This window comes from Agelaius tricolor, unplaced genomic scaffold, assembly GCF_023055355.1.
Source record: "Agelaius tricolor isolate 1412-34295 unplaced genomic scaffold, bAgeTri1.0.p SCAF_17, whole genome shotgun sequence".
Classification (NCBI taxonomy): domain Eukaryota; kingdom Metazoa; phylum Chordata; class Aves; order Passeriformes; family Icteridae; genus Agelaius; species Agelaius tricolor.
This window is the reverse complement of record NW_027269277.1, coordinates 11,659,373-11,678,065: the sequence shown is the minus strand read 5'-3', so window position 1 is coordinate 11,678,065 and position 18,693 is coordinate 11,659,373. Positions and strand designations below refer to the sequence as shown.

The 18,693-nt window shown below is 42.6% G+C and overlaps 1 protein-coding gene across 4 annotated transcripts in view; it reads left to right on the top strand.

Annotated features, from left to right (window-relative positions):
* The first annotated feature begins 2,278 nt into the window (after positions 1-2,278).
* The window catches only part of ACSL4 (acyl-CoA synthetase long chain family member 4), a 37,077-nt gene continuing 20,662 nt past the window's right edge, over positions 2,279-18,693 (top strand). The window contains exons 1-2 of one of the 4 annotated variants that reach the window (XM_071442464.1): positions 2,306-2,391; positions 12,478-12,538. The gene's annotated coding sequence lies outside the window, so the exon portion shown is untranslated. Of the gene's footprint in view, positions 2,392-12,477; positions 12,539-18,693 lie in introns of all 4 variants that reach the window. The other 3 variants (XM_071442462.1, XM_071442461.1, XM_071442463.1) reach the window with 3 other exon arrangements.

The window sequence follows — 18,693 nt, the reverse complement described above, 5'->3', positions numbered from 1 at the left end:
TCAGGACTCATTATTCTAATAACAAATGAGAGGTTATATTTTTTCCTTAATTGTAATTAACCAAAGTTTGTTTTCAATTTTGCTGAAATTATTACTTTGACCTAGATGTTCATCCTTCTGAAACAGACAAAGGATTTTGTTGAGCTTCCCCAAGAACACCACTGATGCCTGGATGTCAGTCAGTGGTGCCTGGCCTGGGGACATGAGTGGACAAACCCTGCAGACATTGGGGCTCCCCACAGAACTTCTTGCTGTGGCACACAGGGCCAGCTTGTCCAGGGCCAAGAAGAGGTTGATGAGATGGTTCCATTGCTTGGTGAGATCTCCAGCAGGGAGGGCATAAAAGGAGAGGACAGGAGAGGGAAGAGTTACACTCAGCAGAAGTGCACAACCTGAAGCACCTGGAATCCAGCTGGCAGCAAGGACATGCAGTCTGCAGTAGAGAGAAGGAAACTCTGACCTGTTGGAGGTACTATGAAACTGCACCTGGAAAATGTGAGACTTGTCAGCCTAGGAGAGAGATGAGTATGGTAGTAATGCAAGGAATCTGTGTTAGAAATCTGTAAAACAAGGAGTGGCATGGAGAGAGGTAAGAGAGAATGGTTAACTAATGCAAAAGTCAGGGGACATCATATGGAAATAGCAGACAGAAGGCACGGAACGTACAGAAGTGATTTCTGTACCCAGCATGAAGTCAGACTGTGGAATGACATCAAGCTGTAGATGCTGGAAGCTCAGAAGGCTAAGAAAGCAACTGGATTTCTTTTCCATTGTCTAGCAAGATCAGATACAGGCTACTTCTAGCTAAAGGTCTCAAAGTTGCAGAAGTCCTCATCTTTCCAGGAGATGGCCAGCCACTGTTGAGAACAGCATTGTGTTCTACCTCAGGCATTGCTCTCATCCACTGTGGTCATTCCAGTGCTTTAGCTGGCTTGGGCACAAGACATGCTTCCTTACCCACCAGCAGGATACATCAAGGTAAATCTGTACCCACTTCATTCAAAATCTAATACTGTAAGAAATACAAAATAGCTGGAATAAATTACAAGTAGATTTTCTTGCCTATTTACTGTTCATGACAAAGATTTAGAAAAGAAGCTGTGTCAGTGTTCTAGTTGGAAAAAAAATTTGTGGCAAGTTGGTTTGCCCAACCTTTTCTAAGTATTTAGGGAAACTAGATCAAAAAATTAATCTGCATGAAACAGATATGCCTTTGGGCATCTTGTGCAATTCAGGTTCTCTTATTAGTGATGATGTGACATTAAGAAAAACAATGGGTTTGAAACAAACTAGAACAAAGTGAGAGTATAACAGACTGCCCCAAGTGTCATATAGTCCAAACAGAGCAAAACCTACACAGTGATTCAGCTCAGCCTCTATCCAAGGAAGTGATGTGCTTTTTGCTTCTTTGGGAATTATTAAATATAACATCCACATTGCATGTGCAGTTGTTGCCAGAACCTTTTAGCCTCCTGCAAGGTGCTGTCTTTTATGGAAGCAAACCTGTTACCAAATATAGCATTGGCTATGTAATATATGCCATTTTTGTTTTTTCACACTCTGTCCCACTCCATATGGGGCGGGGGAGGATCCTGCTGGACTTCTGTTCCACAGAGATGGAGCACCAAATGTTTCCTCTTCCCCTACACACTATTAAGAAGTGGCATTGTCAAAAGCAAGTTATTTTGTGCCAGTTCTCTTCCGAAGAAGCCTCAGACTCCAAAACAGCTAAAACCATCTGGCAAACTCTTGCATGAATCATGGGGATATTTGTAGCCTCTGGCTTTTTGAACCACGCTGTGAGTAATCCCAGTCGCTCTCGTCAGCACTGCTGCTGAAACCCGTTCCTTGTGTTCTGAATAAAGACGAAAGGGGCCTCCGACTGGGCCTGGTGGTCTCCAGATTGTCAGGAGCCAAAACTGGGGTACAAACATCTGAGCTGTCTGTTCCAGCCTGTAAGATCCGGACTGGCGGCCTTGCTGCTTCCAGCGGGAGCCTACCCGGGGTCGGGGCTGGGGTTCCGGCAGCGCCTTTTGCCGTGTGCCCGTGGCTCGGCCTGGCCCGCGGCCTGTGACAAGCCCGCAGAAGGGCCGCGCTAACCGAGCTCTGCCCGAAGCCCGGGGTCCCGTGTCACCCCCTCACGAGCCTGCGAATCCCGGGGTCACCTCGGGACGCGGCGGCATCACTGACCGTGCCCCTGGGCTCGGGTCCGCGGCCGCCTCCGCCCCTTCCCCAGCGCGTCACGGTGGCGAGGGGAGGGAGGGAGGATTGGGCGGCCTTGGCGGCGGCGGCGCGGGGCTCGCTCCTCCCCCGCGCCCTCAGCCATTTTAGCAGCCGGTACAGGCGCCGGTAGCGCTGTGATCTCCGCCGGCAGCGCCGGGGCTGGGCACGGTGAGTGAGGACTCTGTGCAGCGGGGATGGAATGGAGTGGGATGAGATGGGATTGAAGAGAATGGGGTGAGATGGGACGAGGCAGAGCCGGTTCCCCTCCTTTGCTGCCATTCGGCAGCATCTGGGGAGGGGCGGGAGGGTCGCCCCGCTCACGAAGAGGGGCTGCGGGGCTGGCGCTGCTCCTGGCCCGGGGGCCGGCGGGGCTCCCGTCGGGGCGGAGGCGGCCGGGTCATCCGGGGAAGGAGCGGGGTTACCCGGGGTCAGCTCCGTCCCCGCGGCCGTGGCTCGGGGGCCCGGGCCGAGAGGATGCACCGGGGCTCAGGGCTCCGGTGCGGGCGGGCAGGAGCAGCCTCGGCCGCTGTCCGGAGCAGGTGGCGGCGCGGAAAGGCCTCCTGGAAGTGCCATGGGGGGGTCGGGCGGGCGGCCCTCCGTGAAGCCGGGCGGGAAGCGTCCCTGCCCGCCCCAGCACTGCCCCGGGCCGGGGCTCCTCTCCGGGTCTTTTCCGCAGCTCCGGGGCAGCTCTGGCGCATCTCGCCGCTCCCCGTCACGCCCGCAGCCCGCGGGGCCGAGCGCGGTCGCTCCCGCCGGCAGCCGGACCCTCCGCCCGCCCCTTCCCGGCTCCGCGCCGGGCCCGAGCTCATCCCCGGCCTCTCCCTGGGCCCTGCCCGGTGCTCCGGCCGTGCTCTGGCCTCCCCCGGAGCCCCCCGGCCCCTGGAGCCCCCCGCCCCCCGCCTGGATGCAGGGGAGGAGGCTGGGCTCGGGAGATGGGCTGATGCTGATGAGGAGAGGTGATTCACCGCTCAGCGCATGCTTCTCTGCTCCACGTCACAAAAACACCTGTTCAAGGAAAGCAAGAAACTGTCTGAATATTTTAGATTTTGCTTTTTGGTGTTCTAGAACATCCCCTTTGTGGATTTCTGAAACTTACTTGGAAAGCAAGTGCATATGCAGTACCTAGATCCCCTGCCCTGGCTGCACAGACCTCTCCTGATCCAGTGCTGCTGTTTGCCCAGTCCCGTAATGAAATAATTGTAGCATATGCCTTTATGACATATAATATTTGGGAAAAACTGAAATATGAAACATTTATGTTAGGAAAAAAAGGAGTGATAGTACAAAACGTTTTAGTGAGGATGCTCAGTAAATATAGATGCAGGTTACAGAGGGCTTTGGTGTTGAGGAATGTTTTATAGCAAGTAAACGGACAGTTGAAGTCCCTGATTATGGTAAAAGATAATAATGTTGGTCCTTGCTTGCATTCTCTGTTGGTCCTCTTTGCATCTTGGATTGTTGCAGAAAATAAGAATATGATGTGTGTTGTCATTTACTATTATAGACAAACTTGCAGTTGTAGCCTTGCCAATTTCAAGGGCAAAAATGAGCAAATAATAGTGCAGCTAGGCCTTAGAAACATACATTGTTTTTTCTATAAGTTCTGCTTTTTGAATCTTTGGAATTTGTCATCTCAGACTACTGCAATGACTGAAGACATGGATTTTCTTTTTTCCTAAGATATGTTTAAGATTTTAATGTCTTCAGTCTTTTCACCCAATTAAAAGACAGGTAGCAAAGTTCTGCAGTCTCTGACAAGATGACAGGTTTCATTTTTATTTCTTCTGCTCTTTGTGCATGGATACAAAGTTTGAATTTTAATACAATTCTACAGAAGCCTTAAATATTTCCTCATAAAAGTTATTTTGGAAACTATTTAATGCGTATTTAACATAGCTCTCAGTTCTTTGTATTTACCAATTCCCCCTTCATTGTTGTCTTAAATTACAGAATTGTATAAGCTTGAAAGAGACAATTTCCCCCTGGACCCTGCTGTGGTGGGGGGGTTTCAGGAGGTGTTCATTATTTAGGTGTTTGCATTTCATGCACAGTTAGCTCATGTGTTACCTTTAATGCCCTCTGGAACATGCACTGCCAGTGGTGGCTGCTATTGAATAATCCAACAGCAGCAGCTATAAACTTTCAGCATAATAAATTAGCAGAGTTCAGCAGATGACACCTTCTCCTTCTCTAATGCAAGGGTAATGCTTCAGCTCTTCTATAAAAATAGAGAAACCATTTCCTAACAAACTACTAAGGCAAGGCTTTGCATACAGTTATATGCCAGGTGATGTTATGATATCTATCTAGTAAAATAGGTGCAGCCTATTATACTGTTGTAAATGAAGTTAGTACTCAAATTAAATTCCAAATGGTAACCTGAGCCAAGTAAACATGCAAAATATATTGAAGTTAATGATAAATAGAGTTAGGCAGTTAACATGAGAAATGAATGAGTGCTCTTTTATAAGAAGCCTTCTGAGTAAGGCATTGCTTAAACTAAAAAAGAGTTGGAGTTAATGATTAAGGGAAATTTTGTAGTATACTCAAATAAGCTGGTGGTTACTGTGCTTCAGGATATTTGTTTTTGCAGGAGAGAAGGAAGTTGAATGGAAGGAGGAAAACAATTTTGTAAGAAACAGAATTTATGGTTTCTTTTTGTTCATGGATCGGATTGTTATTTAGATGGTGCAATGTCTTCAGCCTTTTTTGTGGAAGGCTTATCTCAGAAGTTGTCCACACTGTTTAATTTTACTGCCTTCTGGGGCAGCTGCAGAGTGACTGCTTTGGTGTTCATGGTTGTTGCAAAGTCTCCTCCTCTCCTCCATGTAACTGGGATTACTGCCCTTCCCATTTCCATTTGGAATGGACGAGCTGCATGGAAGGGAGGGCTTAAGAAAGTTTCTCCTCTGCTGGCAGAGCTATGTTTACAGTGGGTAGGGATTATTATTGGTTTTTTGGTTGAATGTGGGGGAGGGAAGTTAGGATTGCCTATAATCTGCTGACACTCCTAGAAGCTGTCTGTTCCTTCTAAATGTTGAACTCTGTAGGTAGGCACACGCAAACAACTCTGAGTGCAGCACTGCTTATTCCTTCTGTGGCCACTCTCTCAGGGTGACCTGTGTGGCACTGAAGGTAAGGCACACACTCAGGTGGTGGGACAGGTTTCTCCTACACCTGTGGAGCCTGACAGCACCAAGGCCCTTTGTCAGACTGCTCTGTGCATGGGAGGACCTTGCCTTAGTCCTGGACATGCTGGAGCTGTGAGTTGGTTTTGCTTGTTTTATATGGACATGACCTAAAAGACACTGTTTGGAAAAAGATTTGGCCAGTGGCCAGCTTTGCCTAGGAGCTGCGGTTTCAGTTTCCTTCTCTGCAGAAAGCATCTAGTGAGATCTGCCCTGGTATCAACAGAAATGGTTGGGCAGAAGGTAAATAAACCACAGCACTCTGCTGTGCCTGCCCCACTTCTTATCAGGGCTATCAGTTCCTGCCTAGCACTGCCTCTGAAGTGCACTCCTAATCAAGATACAGCTTCCATTGTGTGCCAGCTGTTCATAACATTATTTACCTGACCAAGTGTGTGAGACAGAGGTTAGGAATGAGTGGTGGGGGTGGAAACTCTTCGTGCTGTTGTTGTTGCCCTAGATAGGGAGCCTGTCTCCTCTGCAGGTTCCTGTGCTGCCACAGACCAGAGAAGCTTCTGGGTCAGGACTGACCTGGGGCTGGTATCAACTTCTTTTTTACTGTGAGGATGGTGAGATGCTGGCACAGGTTGCCCAGGAGGGCTGTGGATGCCCCAACCCTGGCAATGTCCAAAGCCAGGCTGGATGAGGCCTTGAGCCTACAGAGCTTTGTTACAAGGAGTGTGTGAGTGTGAGGCCTGATGGTACAATTGTCTGGAGAGTTATTTATGATGATCCCAAATATAGCAGAAAATTCAAAGGCACATTGAACAAATTTTTAGTAAGGAAATAAATAGCACAGGCAGTGTTGGGAAATGGAGGACCAGTGCAAGCAAGGAAAGATGACTGTGGGCATGGGACTGGGAGGAGTGGGAAGTGTTTTCCTTCAGCCAATATGTTGCCAGATTGTCAGTTTGTATAATGGATGAATTTTAAAGTTTGAGTGCATGAGTTGCTTAGGATGGATGTGAGGTCAGAGCAAAGGCTGCTGCTTCAGAAAGTCAGTGTGCAGTTTATTTGCTTTACATTTGGAGTAACAGCTGTGTAATGTGAAGGATGTGAGGAATTGTTTTCCTTTTTTTTTTTTTTTTTTGATTCAGATAGAACTAAGCACTTGGACTTGCCCCTGAAATCAAAGGGTACTTTTCACCTCAGTAAAGTGGTTTTAAGGAATCCTAGATACTGAGAAATTATTTTTAAAAAAATACATTTTTGCATGGGTTTTGTAGTACAGTTAATACTAAATCAAGGGCTGTTGTACATCTGGGAGTTCACCAGGTTTCAAGGTGAGATATCTTTATCTCCAAGGTAGAGATAAAGTGATCTACCAATTATCCCAGAATTAAGAGTCTTGGATTTAAAGTGATCCAAAGTGGAACCTTAGTTATCACTTTAAATCCGAGACTCTTAAATCTGTTATACTTGAATACCACTGTTGTTCCTTGAGGACAAAAGCTAATGTACTAGGATTTGTAGGATTTCCTTCCATGTATATTGATGTGACTATTGATTCCCTATAGTGCATTACTCCTTCATCAGTAGGGCATCTTTTTTTAAAAACATACTTGTAACTTTCCTTTTAGGTAACCAGTTTATATCTCTTTTAAAGGTCTTATTATAAACTCATTGGTCTGGCAATGACAGCTTTAAAAGTCAAACCTCAGAGCAGAAGACCTGTATACATATCTGTTTGACTTGGAGCTGTAATGATACTGCAGCTCATTGCATGATTTTTGCTCATCACTTTTGTTAGTGTACAGGGAAAGTGCCTTTATTTCCAAACCCTGATGTTTTACAGCATAGGTGTTTACTGGCAGTTAGAATATTAATATGTGTATCAATTTAAAAAATAATCTAGGTGTGCTTGAAAGACTGTGAAATTAGAAACAAGTTAACATTTCAAGGACACACTTAAAATAGCACATTACATCCCAGTACTTGTTCTCTTACAGCTTGTACTAATTAAGAGATGTTTAAATTACCATTTTAATAACACTGAGGTGGTGTTCTGTTCTAACTCCCCTCACTACAAAAAATAAGATTGTAAGTGAGCAATACCCAGACAGTTACAGAAATGCTTGTTTTAAGATAATTTTAAAAAAATTAAACTTATAATAGATGAATGCTTTATTTTTAAAATGTATGTTAATGACACATTTACCCTATCAACTGGAAAAGTTTTGACATTAAGCTAATGGTTATGTTTGGCAAAAGTGCTCTTAGATTTGTACAGCAGACCTGGTTTTTGTTTGTTTTTTTTAGCTATATTACAAGACACTGCAACCTATTTTAAAGGGAAGGTAGTATTAGTACAATCTCTGATCTTTGTTCCACTTGGCAATGTGCTTCACCCAACTGCACAACATTTTAATTTAAATTGTGCTTAGTAAGTGTGACATATTCTACGAGACAGAGAAGTAGACTGAAGTAACATGAAAGGATGGTGCTTTTTAAAATTGTTTTTGGCACATTATAAGATACAAGAGGTGCATCCTGCACCCCACCTTCACTGAGATTTTCCTCTGTACATGCAGTGGCTCAGTGTCAGTGGTTCAGTATCCAGTTTATACAGCTGCTAGTTTGGGTGTTTGCTGTGTAACTTTAGAGAAGTAGCTGGAGTGCCAGTAGTGCCTTTACTAAGGTCCTTACTGCCTGCTGCATGGCTGTGGGTGCAAGACTGGGCCCTGGTGCTGTCAGCAGTGCCCACTACACACCCACATGTGGATTGACTTCACTGGGCTTGGGCTTACTGGGGACTGAGAGCTTGAGCCCTTTCATTTCTGTGCTGAAAATTTTGACCTTCAAACATTGCGACTAAAAAAAGTCAGAGCATCCACATGCTGCTGCTTATTTCCTCAAGTATTTCCTCCCATCCCCAAATAGTTTTGTTTTCAGCCATGTCTCTGCTCACCTTGGCACTGCTGTAATTTATACATCCCTTGTATCCACCTACTCAGCTCATTGGCAGAGTAGCCCCTAAAATAGCTGTGTAACTGCCCTTCTTGGTAAGTCACCCCAAAGCTTTTTTAAGGGCCTTATTGCAGAAGTCCTGCTCACAGAAAAGAAAAACAAACATTGGCATAGAGAGGAACTGAAAAAGTTATAATACTGAACGTGTAATACCACAAAGAGAAAATTCTCTTCTGTGTTGGTAGTTTATAAGCATATTTATTTGGTATTTCCCAGTTCAGGTTCTGGGAAAAGAAATATAAAGCAAATAACTGATTTCTTCTGAACACCTGTGTGCCTAAGGCACTTCTTGTAAAGCTGCCAGAAAATCTTTGTCATGTACCACAGTAAGAACAGCCCTAACACTTGTGTTAAATTTGCTTTAACAGTCTCCTCATGCAAGTAAATTCTCACAGTCCCTCAGTTGCACAGATGCTTTTACACACATCACTACAGCAGTGTTTCTATCTGATAGCTTTTCCTGTGGTTGTTTTTCAGCCTGTCCATCTCCTGCTGTGGCACCTGAAGGCCCCCAGCTGCAAACTGTGTGAGTCTGCCCAGTGCAGGCAGCTCTCAGCATGAGCCTGCTGTAGGCTCTGGAGGAGCCTGGTGTCCTTCCTTCCCCCATCTCTGTGTTCTCCACAGCACCACTGGGCACACCAGTTGATTCTAGGGCTTGAATTTTTTATAGGAGGTGCTCTGCCATAACATAAGAGCTGTCCTTTGTGGTTCAGGGGAAAATGTACTGATTAGCTTGAAAAATCAAATCTCCTCCTGGTCTTTAAAGCTGAAGGTGTGCTGTACTTTTGGAGATTGAGCAGGTGAGCTGCCCCTTCTACATTGAACTTGCTCAGCTCCATTACAAGCCTCCTACACCACAGTGTTTGCTAAAATAAGAACTTTCTCAAATACTTTTTTGTGTTCATATAGTGATTGCTTATCTGGCAACAAGTCTTGATTGGAGATGCTACAATTTACAAAACAATAATTTATTTATTAGGTGTGTTTCTGTGCACTTGAACTGTATACTAAGAAGGATGTGGTTAGAGAAACAGAAGATTGTAAATAATGATTACTGCCAGTTCCTCAAATGCAGGGAAATATGGAGAGCACTCACTACTATCAAGTTGGGCAGGTACTACAAAGTGTTTGCTCTAATTTCACCCTGTGTAGTTCACCATTTTATTGCACATATTCATGGCAGGTAGCACATGCAGCAGAATGAATCTTTGCATGTTTAAATGTGCACTGACACCAGTGTCCTGTTGAGTAGGTAGGGCTGAAGGAAGCTGGTAAGACCACAAGGAGTCTGTGTTGTCCTTGCTGGTAAGAGGGTGCAAGTGTCTGTCTGACAAAAAAGAGGCAAATTGATATAACTGGTTGGATTTACTGAAACACTTCACCTTGTCTAAGTGATCCATTGGGTACTTGTTGTTTCCTCCCCAGCAGCATACATGCAATAGTTCTGGAAAAGATCAAATTAAATTCAGTTTATCTAAAGCTCATGATAAGTAGAATACACATTGAGTCATTCTCCCATTTGTTTTGGTAGCTAGAGGAGCTGAGCAGCCTATGAAATGTCACTATTTCAAACATGCCAGTTCAGTCTGAGGAGCTGGACACAGTGTATCACAGCCTGCTGAATGGCTCACAGCAAAATCCCAAAAATTTATGAATGAGGGCATTGGTCTCATAGCTTAGGCTGACAGCTTGGCAGCCAGCTACCACACAGTCACTTTGGGTTAGGAAAATTACTAACTCCTGACCTTCCACAAATAAAAAATGATGCCTGTTAAGGTATTTTGGAGTGTATAAAATGAATCTGCAATACAATTTTTAAAGTGGCTAGGTATGGGGGGGTTTAGCTTGGGTTGGGGTTTTTTTGGCTTTCAGTAAAGATAAAAGTGGATTATATATCATGGTAGAACTTCTGGTTGCCTTTTTTTCCCCTAGTACACTTCCATGGATGCACTAAGCTTGCAAAAGGCTGCAGTCTCTCACTCTGGCTGCTGGTGAAAGGAAGGGATGGACTGGGAGAGCAACAAACAGGTGGAGGCTAGAGGCTACTTCATTCAACAGTAGCTCTGTTTTCAGGCTCATTTCAAGTTCTTGCCCAGCACAGGACTGTGTTTCAGCAGAACTAAACCAAGGTGATCACTTCCTCTCTCTCAGTGGCACTTTGTGGGACTGAGCCATGAGTGGGGGCAGAGAGCCCATGCAGCTACAGGTTGTGTGTGTGAGCAGGTGCCTGCAGACTCTGCAGCCCAGGTGGGACCACCTCAGGGCACAGCTGCATTCAGTCACCTGCCACGAGCCTCAGGTGGAAGAGTCAGGGAACCAACCCCCTTGTTGCACTGTTCACTTCTCATTTGGAGTCTCCCTTACACTGAGGTCATGTTTTTGTCATGCAGCAAAATAATATGCTGATGTTGTGTTGTATCCTAAAAATTGCTTTAAGTACTAACCTCTCTAACCTCTTTTCTGTTCCTAGTATGGCACTTTTTGTTTGGTTTTCTTACAAAATGAAAATGCACATACTAAAAGAATTGCAATACTGTACAGGTAAAGTTTAGTTTTACAACAGTATTTTCTATAGTTTTGAATGTTATGTAGAAGAGTAAGCAGTTAGTGGTAATGTCAACTAAGAGCAAAGTGATACAAAAATATTTAAAAAAATGAAAAAGAAGGAAGAGATCTTGGTTTGTGGTGCCTGTGGTCTTTTTGCACCAGATGCAGAAGTAGGAAGGATGGAGTAGTTTCTATCTGCTCATGGTAGCTCATGAGTTTGTCATTCTGCATGTTACTTTCCATGAAGTATGTACTGCTGATTCATACTGTATATTTATACAGGGTAAATTAATACTGAACTTGATGGCCTTGGTTTTGTGCCTTTGTTTGATAGATGCATTTGATTTTCATTATGAAAATGGATTATCTGTTTATTTTATAAGCATGCAAATACTTCTGCATTTTTATGAGCTCCTCTGTTTGAGCAACTTTGTCAAAAGTGCTTTCCTTATGAAATGTATTGCCACAGGCAAGAGGAACAACAAGAAAGTGAAACTAAGCTCGCTGTGAGTGAAAAGCAGGGTGAGACTGTGGGGACTGGAATAGGACTCAGAGCATTCTCTTGTAGGAGTGTGCTGCATTTTGCTATGCTGGGATTGCCAGTTCTCCATCTGGCTCTTTCAGGCCTGCTTTTCTTGCATGTCGTTCAATAACAGTACCTATGCAGAATGTTTTACAGCTCCATGAACTTGACTAGGAGAGATGATAAACACCTGGCAGTTTCTGTCTGACATAACTGAAGGAAAAAACCCTCATTATAGCCCTGAATGAGTTCAGGTTATTTGCATGCTCAAAGGTGATTTGATGAATGATGAGCACATACACTTATTTCTCACTGTTCTGTCTAAGACTCTGTCCTGATCATATTTCCACACCAGATGTTTTCCCACCTTTCTGGATCATGGTCCATGACCAGATGTGGGATGAAAAGGTAAAGGGAGGATGTGTTATTCCCTGAAAGGCAATGGTGGCAAAGGTTTCTGGTGTCTGTTTCTCTGAGTTGATTCATTGGTGTTCCTCAGACAGAACAAATAGTTTGGGACATTTTTACATATTACCTCTTAGCTTTTAGTTCTCCTGCTTAGCTGAAATGAGATTTGCATTTGTAACTTGGATAGCATTAAGTAGATTTCTCTTTCAGAAAGGTAAGCCTTTGACTATTGAGTTGCTGAAGCTTTACTGTTAAAGCTGTTAAAAGCAGTCTGATGCCAGATTTAACCATTATGAGTACACATGAGAACTTTCTGTCTGGCATGCTTTTGGCAGCATGTTACATCATTCAAACTCCTGAAGGTGCTCAGAACATAAAACTGAGGTGAAAATTAAAAATGATAATGTAATGAGTTTCTAATGGTATGCCCTGACCTACACCCTGTTCCATGTTTCAAGGAGCAGGTAGTGTTTTCCCATTTTACAAATGGCATTGACCACCAACACCTGACAAAGGTCTGTTACCAAGCCAGGAAAGGTTTGAGTTGAGTGGTCTATTCAGATGTGTTTGTAACTTAAGAGGGCCTAGAAATTTCACTTATTTTATGTTTTTCTTTTCTAGATTTTTTGTGGGTTTTTCAGCCTGCTTACCCAGATACATTTGATTTGCAGTTCTGTTCAAGGTAAAGTGAATTGTTTTTTGTGTCTGCTAGTGAGCAGCAAAATTGATAATAACTAGAGTGGTCCTTAAATAACCCTTACTCAAAACTGCAACAGGGAACTTTATCCTCCCATCATGGTAAGGATCAATCTGATAGACTTGAAATGGGGACTCTGTATTTTTAAGTTGAATTAGAAACATTTTCTGACAGTGTTAGCTTTTTGGGTATCACTGCATTTGTTAATAAACTAAATTATTACTTGTTTTTTATTACTAAACTGTGAATTATTGTTGTGATACAATTTTCAGTCCCTCTCCCAAACAAAAAATCCCTAAAAATAAGTTGAAAGAATGGTCAACAGCATCAGTTTCCTCTTGAAACTTCCTTCAGAATTTGTCTGAGACCACTTTACTGCCTGTTTAGTCTAGTGCTGCACAGTTTTTTCTTCTGCAGTTGCTACTGTGACTGCTGCTTTATTCGAATTCAAAATCATCCAGTTAGCTAAATAAATAACAAAAGTCATGGCATAAAGCTGTGTGCTTTGCTGCAAATAGTCACAGACAATTTTGTCTTTTGGACTGTCAGGATCTGATCAAATTTTCTTCCAGGAAGCTCTGTGGCTGTGCTGGCACCCAGCTGTGCTGTGTGCTTTGCTGAGGGGTAGGCCATGGACACGGGTGTGACCATGGAAATGTGGTTACCCAGCTCCTTGGCCAGAGCCAGCTCCAGCCTGGCCTGCAGTGTGTGATCCTCTGCTGCTTTGCAAATGGCACTTGGATATTTTGGGCTAAGAACATCAAATGCTTTTGCCTTTGCAACTGTACACCTTAAACACTTCCTTATCTGTAAATAAGAAGTGCATTACACATTTATTGGGGGGTGGCAAAGTTCAAAACTTTGGTGTGTTAAACTGTTTCAGAGGTATTTTTTCCCTGCATATTTATTTTAGGACATCTTGAAGAACTGTGCTAGTTTCTGCTGTGTTCTTGTTAGTATGAATGATTATGTTCAGAGTACTTTTGAACAAAATATTGTTTAGAGCTGTTAAATCTAAAAACTTGAATGTGCACTTTGCCTTGTAGTGGAAAATGTAATGTGCAATGAGATTCGTTTGGTCACCTCACTTCCTCTTTGAAGTGCAGATAAAAATCAAAGAACTGTTATGAAACAGTAAGGCAGTAAAATTGCCTTCCTTGGCAGAAAATGCCAATTAACATTATTAACAGAAATGTACCCTAAAGGTATCTTGGTCTACCATAAAGCACATGAAAGTAGCAGAAGGCAAGTTCACTCACAAAAAGTTTAAAGTCAGTTCAGCAAAAAGTTGCAGAATGTAGTCCTGTCTTAGATAAGTTACAACTTGGGAATTCCACATATGGATCCAGAGATGATGAATACTTGGAAATGAATCTAGGTATGTTTAGCTAGAAAGTAATGGGGTAGGTTCAACATGAACCAAGCAATAAACTGTGCTTAAGTTTTGCATTAAAACTACAATAAAATGCAGTTCCTTAAACATACAAAAAACATAATCCCTTTTTCACTGGAAGATACTGTGACTCTGTTCAGAAGATTAAACTATGCTTGCTCCCAAGGCTCCTTCTGTTTATTGACCCTCAAAGCATTGTATTACACAATGAAAATGAAAAATAGAGATGACTCATGCTTGAAATCTCAGGGGCTACCATCTCAAATGACCGTGGGTGGGGGCAACTTTCGTAAACTTGTATTTTTTATGTGCACACCCAGTCATCTGTATATCAGAATGTCTGCAAGGAGAGAATGTCTTCAAAATGCAAATAGGAAAGGCTAATTTTTATTTATTTTTCAGTTTAGTCAAAAAAGGGAGGAATTTGCATTTGAATGTGAGCTCCTAAGAGAAAAAGGAAGGTGTATTTTCCAGCTCTAGTGCTCTTCTTGTTGACTGTCCCTATTCTTGTCCCTAGAATTTTGGAAAACCCATACAAACCTTAGAAAAATCTCTCCCAGCCTACAGTACACTTTTTGGTAGACAAAAGACTACTGGTGCAGTACACAAGGAAGAGCATTTACTCTCCCCTCTTCCTTTTTTTGAGTATGCAATTAATTTCACGACCTAAATTATGACCCATGTCTGAGAAGAAAACACCCCAATGTGAATGATGAGATGATGAAGTTTCTGAAAAGCAAGGAAGGTAAATGTAAGATTGATGGCAGCATTTTTTGCCAAAATGAAAGCTGAAGAGCCAGTCAGGCTCCCAGAAGGAATGGAGAGTTATATTTAGAACTGGGGCAAGCATAAGTACATTTTCTGTGGATCAAATTCTGAAAAACACTTACCCAGGGAGATTATTTTCTCCATCTTTATTTGCAAAACAAAAAGCACATGGCATCCTAATTTCCTTACATTGTCAAAGGCTGTCATTGAAATGCTCATTGGAAGCATAAGAGGGGGAGATGAGCACCCTAATTCTTAAACAGTGAGTTTAAGAATTCTTAAATAAAGCATTTGTCAATGCTTATGTTTCTAGTGCTGACAATATCTGAAAATAGATAAAAATAATGTCACCAGGCCCAGGGAAGCAGCTAGCAATTGGAAGAAAAAAATTGTTAGAAGGTATGAAAGTAACTTTTATCTGCAGTATCCAGTAGTATGCCAGAAACAGGAATATTACATCTGGCTTTGAAAACTGTAAAACACTGATGGCCAAAAGATGGGCTTGAAATAAAACCCCCATAGGGCAGTGTCTATAGAACAGGTATTTGTTTATTGCAGTGCTGGAGTGAGGGGGATTTCTCCTCCTAACTCACCCACCTTTGTCAAGTGCTGTGGTGTATTTATAGTATATTTATTATTATATTTATTTATTTATATTTATATGTGTTGTAGTGACAGTGTGGCTCACTGTCACTACAACACATCCCATACACACCAGAACTAATTTACATGGTGTGAGCTCATGGTTATTAGACAGTTCTTTTGCACTTGTGCCTCCTCAGTTTGGGGGTTGTGGGGGGGTCTTTGATGAAGGCTTCCAAAGTCTTCTTTGCATCTGAACTTTTCAACTTTGTCTTTGGAGCATGCACAGTTATGGTGTTCCTTGGCCTGTCTGGTCTAAATTCTTTATTTTGTGGCTAATTGGCTTTACATTTGCTGATTTTTCATTGGGACTATACTTACCTATCTCTAAAGCTATCCACCTGGTGAGTTTTTTCTTCTTTTTTGTCTATTCAGCATTAAGCAACTAGTTAACCATATACTAGTTATAGTGTAGTATATACTAGTTATTATAGTATATACTAGTCAGCCATTACATTGTATAATTTTTTCAGGTTATATAGGTATACATTATATCAGGTTACATAGATATAAAAGTTAGGATTCAGGTTATACAGATATATAAAAAGTCATGATTTAGCTTGTATTGATAACAGGTTATATTGATATCTTATAACTCAAGCTGTATAAGCACCTTGTAATTCTGACCTAAGTTATATAGGCACCAACTGTACATCAGTTATTTACTTTCATTGTGCCCTGAAAATGCAGGGGAGGATATGGCAAATAGGGCTTTAAATCTGTAAGTCTCAAATTGATTTGATCTACACTCTCTTTTTGTGAAGTAGTTTGCTACTGAGAAAGAATTGGAAAGTAGAAGATGATGATAACGTAAATCTCATTTGTTGGATCATCAGAGCCATGCAAGTCACAACCTTTCCACTGCAAAATGCTTGTGTAGCTAAACACAGACCTAGCCAGTGTGTCCATTGTATATTTACTGTGTGTGGGAGGGAGGATTATCAGTTCTTCTTTGGCTGTTTACAGAGCTTTTGCTGAAGTCTTCTGTGGCCACATGTCCTCTGAAATTTGTCCTTGCTTGTACTGTTTGTCTTTTCATGTCCTTGTTTAAAAAAGTTGGGTAGAAACAGTACATTTATCTTTGCTGTTGGAACAGCAGAGTAACATTTGTCATAATGCCTGATGAGACAGGGGTATACATTGAGGGATTAGACTGAAATACTTTATTATTATTGAATATGTATTTTCTTTGTATTTTTTTCCCTTTAGCCCAAGTGTGTTTTGTAGATGCTGGTAATAACAGTATTTTTCAGTTGCTCATTTTCTCCTTTTCCATCTTCTTCTGGAATACCCTCTGTCCAAAGTACCAGTTTTTAGCCTAGTCATTAACTAAAATGCCAGTGAAACAGAAAGATGTCTCTCAGTTCCCTTAGCACAAAAAACCATACTGTGTTTGTCATCAGTGACAGTGAGTGCATTCACAGTGCTGTGTCTAACTCAGATTCACCTGGTGATTTTCTGCCCTGCCCTTGGGAGACCCAGCCTGGACTGTGGCACACAGTTCTGGGGTGTGCAGCATAAGGAGGATTTGGAGCTGTTGGAGCAAGTCCATGGAGTTGCTGAGAGGACTGGAGCACCTCCCTTATGTGGCCCTCTGGGGCTGCTCAGCTGGGAGAGGAGAAGATTCTGGGAGACCTCACAGCCCCTCCTGGTACCTGAAGGGGCCTTCAGGGGAGCCAGAGGGGGCCTCCTGAGGAACTGTGGTGACAGGAAAAGGGGGAATGGGTGCAAACTGAAAGGGAAAATTTAGGTTAGGTAATGTGGCGGTGTTCACAGGGGTCTTAGGATGAGGGAAGAGATGAGAATGTTGACTCCATGTTTCAGAAGGCTTGATTTATTATTTTATGATATATATTATATTAAAACTACACTAAAAGAATAGAAGAAAGGATTTCATCAGAAGGCTGGCTAAGAATAGAAGAATAATGATAACAAAGGCTTGTGACTGACTGAGACAGTCTGAGCCAGCTGTGATTGGCCATTAATTAGAAACAACCACATGAGACCAATCACAGATGCTCCTGTTGCATTCCACAGCAGCAGATAATTATTGCTTACATTTTGTTCCTGAGGCTCTCAGCTTCTCAGGAGAAAAAAATCCTAAGGAAAGGATTTTTCAGAAAATATCATGGCTACAAGGTAATAGGAAGAAATTCTTAACAGGGAGGTGGTGAGGCACGGGAACAGGCTGCCTAGAGAGGCTGTGGATGCCCCATCCTTGCAGTTATTCAAGGCCAGGCTGGATGGGACCCTGAGCAACCTGTTCTGGTGGAAGGTGTCCCTGCCCAGGGCAGGGGAATAGAACAAAATGAGCTTTGAGGTCCATTCCAGCCCCTTAACATTCTGTGGTTCTGTGACTCAGGCTGGGTACAGCCTGCAGGAGAGGCAGTGCTGCAGTGAGAGCCTCAGGTACTCACGGGGCAGCTTCTGCTGGAACTGGAGACAAAGAACAGGTGGGTCAGGAAGTGCTTTCCCAGTTCTGTGTAGTCTCAATGGACCATCTTCACTTGTGAAATCTTGCCTTGGCCTTTAGTTTTCTGCCTTTGGGGCATGCAAACAGCTCTTACCCTTTCACCAAATACTTGCTTGCACTCATGTTACAAATTAGGAGAGTGGTTTCACACCCAGCTCTTAGGTAATTGGAACTGCTGGGTCAGTGTGGCTGGGCTGGCTTGCACTACAGCACTTGTTGCAGAAATAGATGTTTGACGATTAGAAATGGATTTTTTTTTTCCTATTGACTTTAAGTGCATATATGTCCTGAGGTAGTAAGCAGAAGCGTTGAACGTAAAGGACAACAATATTTTCCCTTTCCTCTCCAAAATATTACTTTTGCTATTAGCTGAGTAAAATATTGTATTAAGCAGCAGTATTTTTTAAGCAGCAGTAAGAGAAACACAGTTTCCTAAGGCTATTTGTGATTTTGCTATTTCAAGTAGAATGTATATATTTAAACTTGTATCAGGATCCACTTCAACTGATTTCTCCTCTCCCTGTTTGTTGGGACATAGGTAGCAGTATTTACACTGTACAGGCATAGTGAGAGCTCTAAAAATATCAGGCTTTGAGCTTCTATTGCATTGCCAGAGCACAGAAGTACTTCTGAAAATTGGTTAGGTTTGGTTAAGCTTTCTCTGGATTTTCACTGTCCTTTGTGATGTACCAAAATGTGCAAGAGGCAAATATGTAGAAATCTGCCTGTGAGAAAGAAAAATGAGCTTTTTTTCCTATGAGTAACTTGCATTAATATTGCTGGAGTTTGCTTTTATAAAAGCACTGACATGATGTAAAAACTGAATCATTTCCTTTGGTTTCTTTTCCTTCAATCTTTGTAACC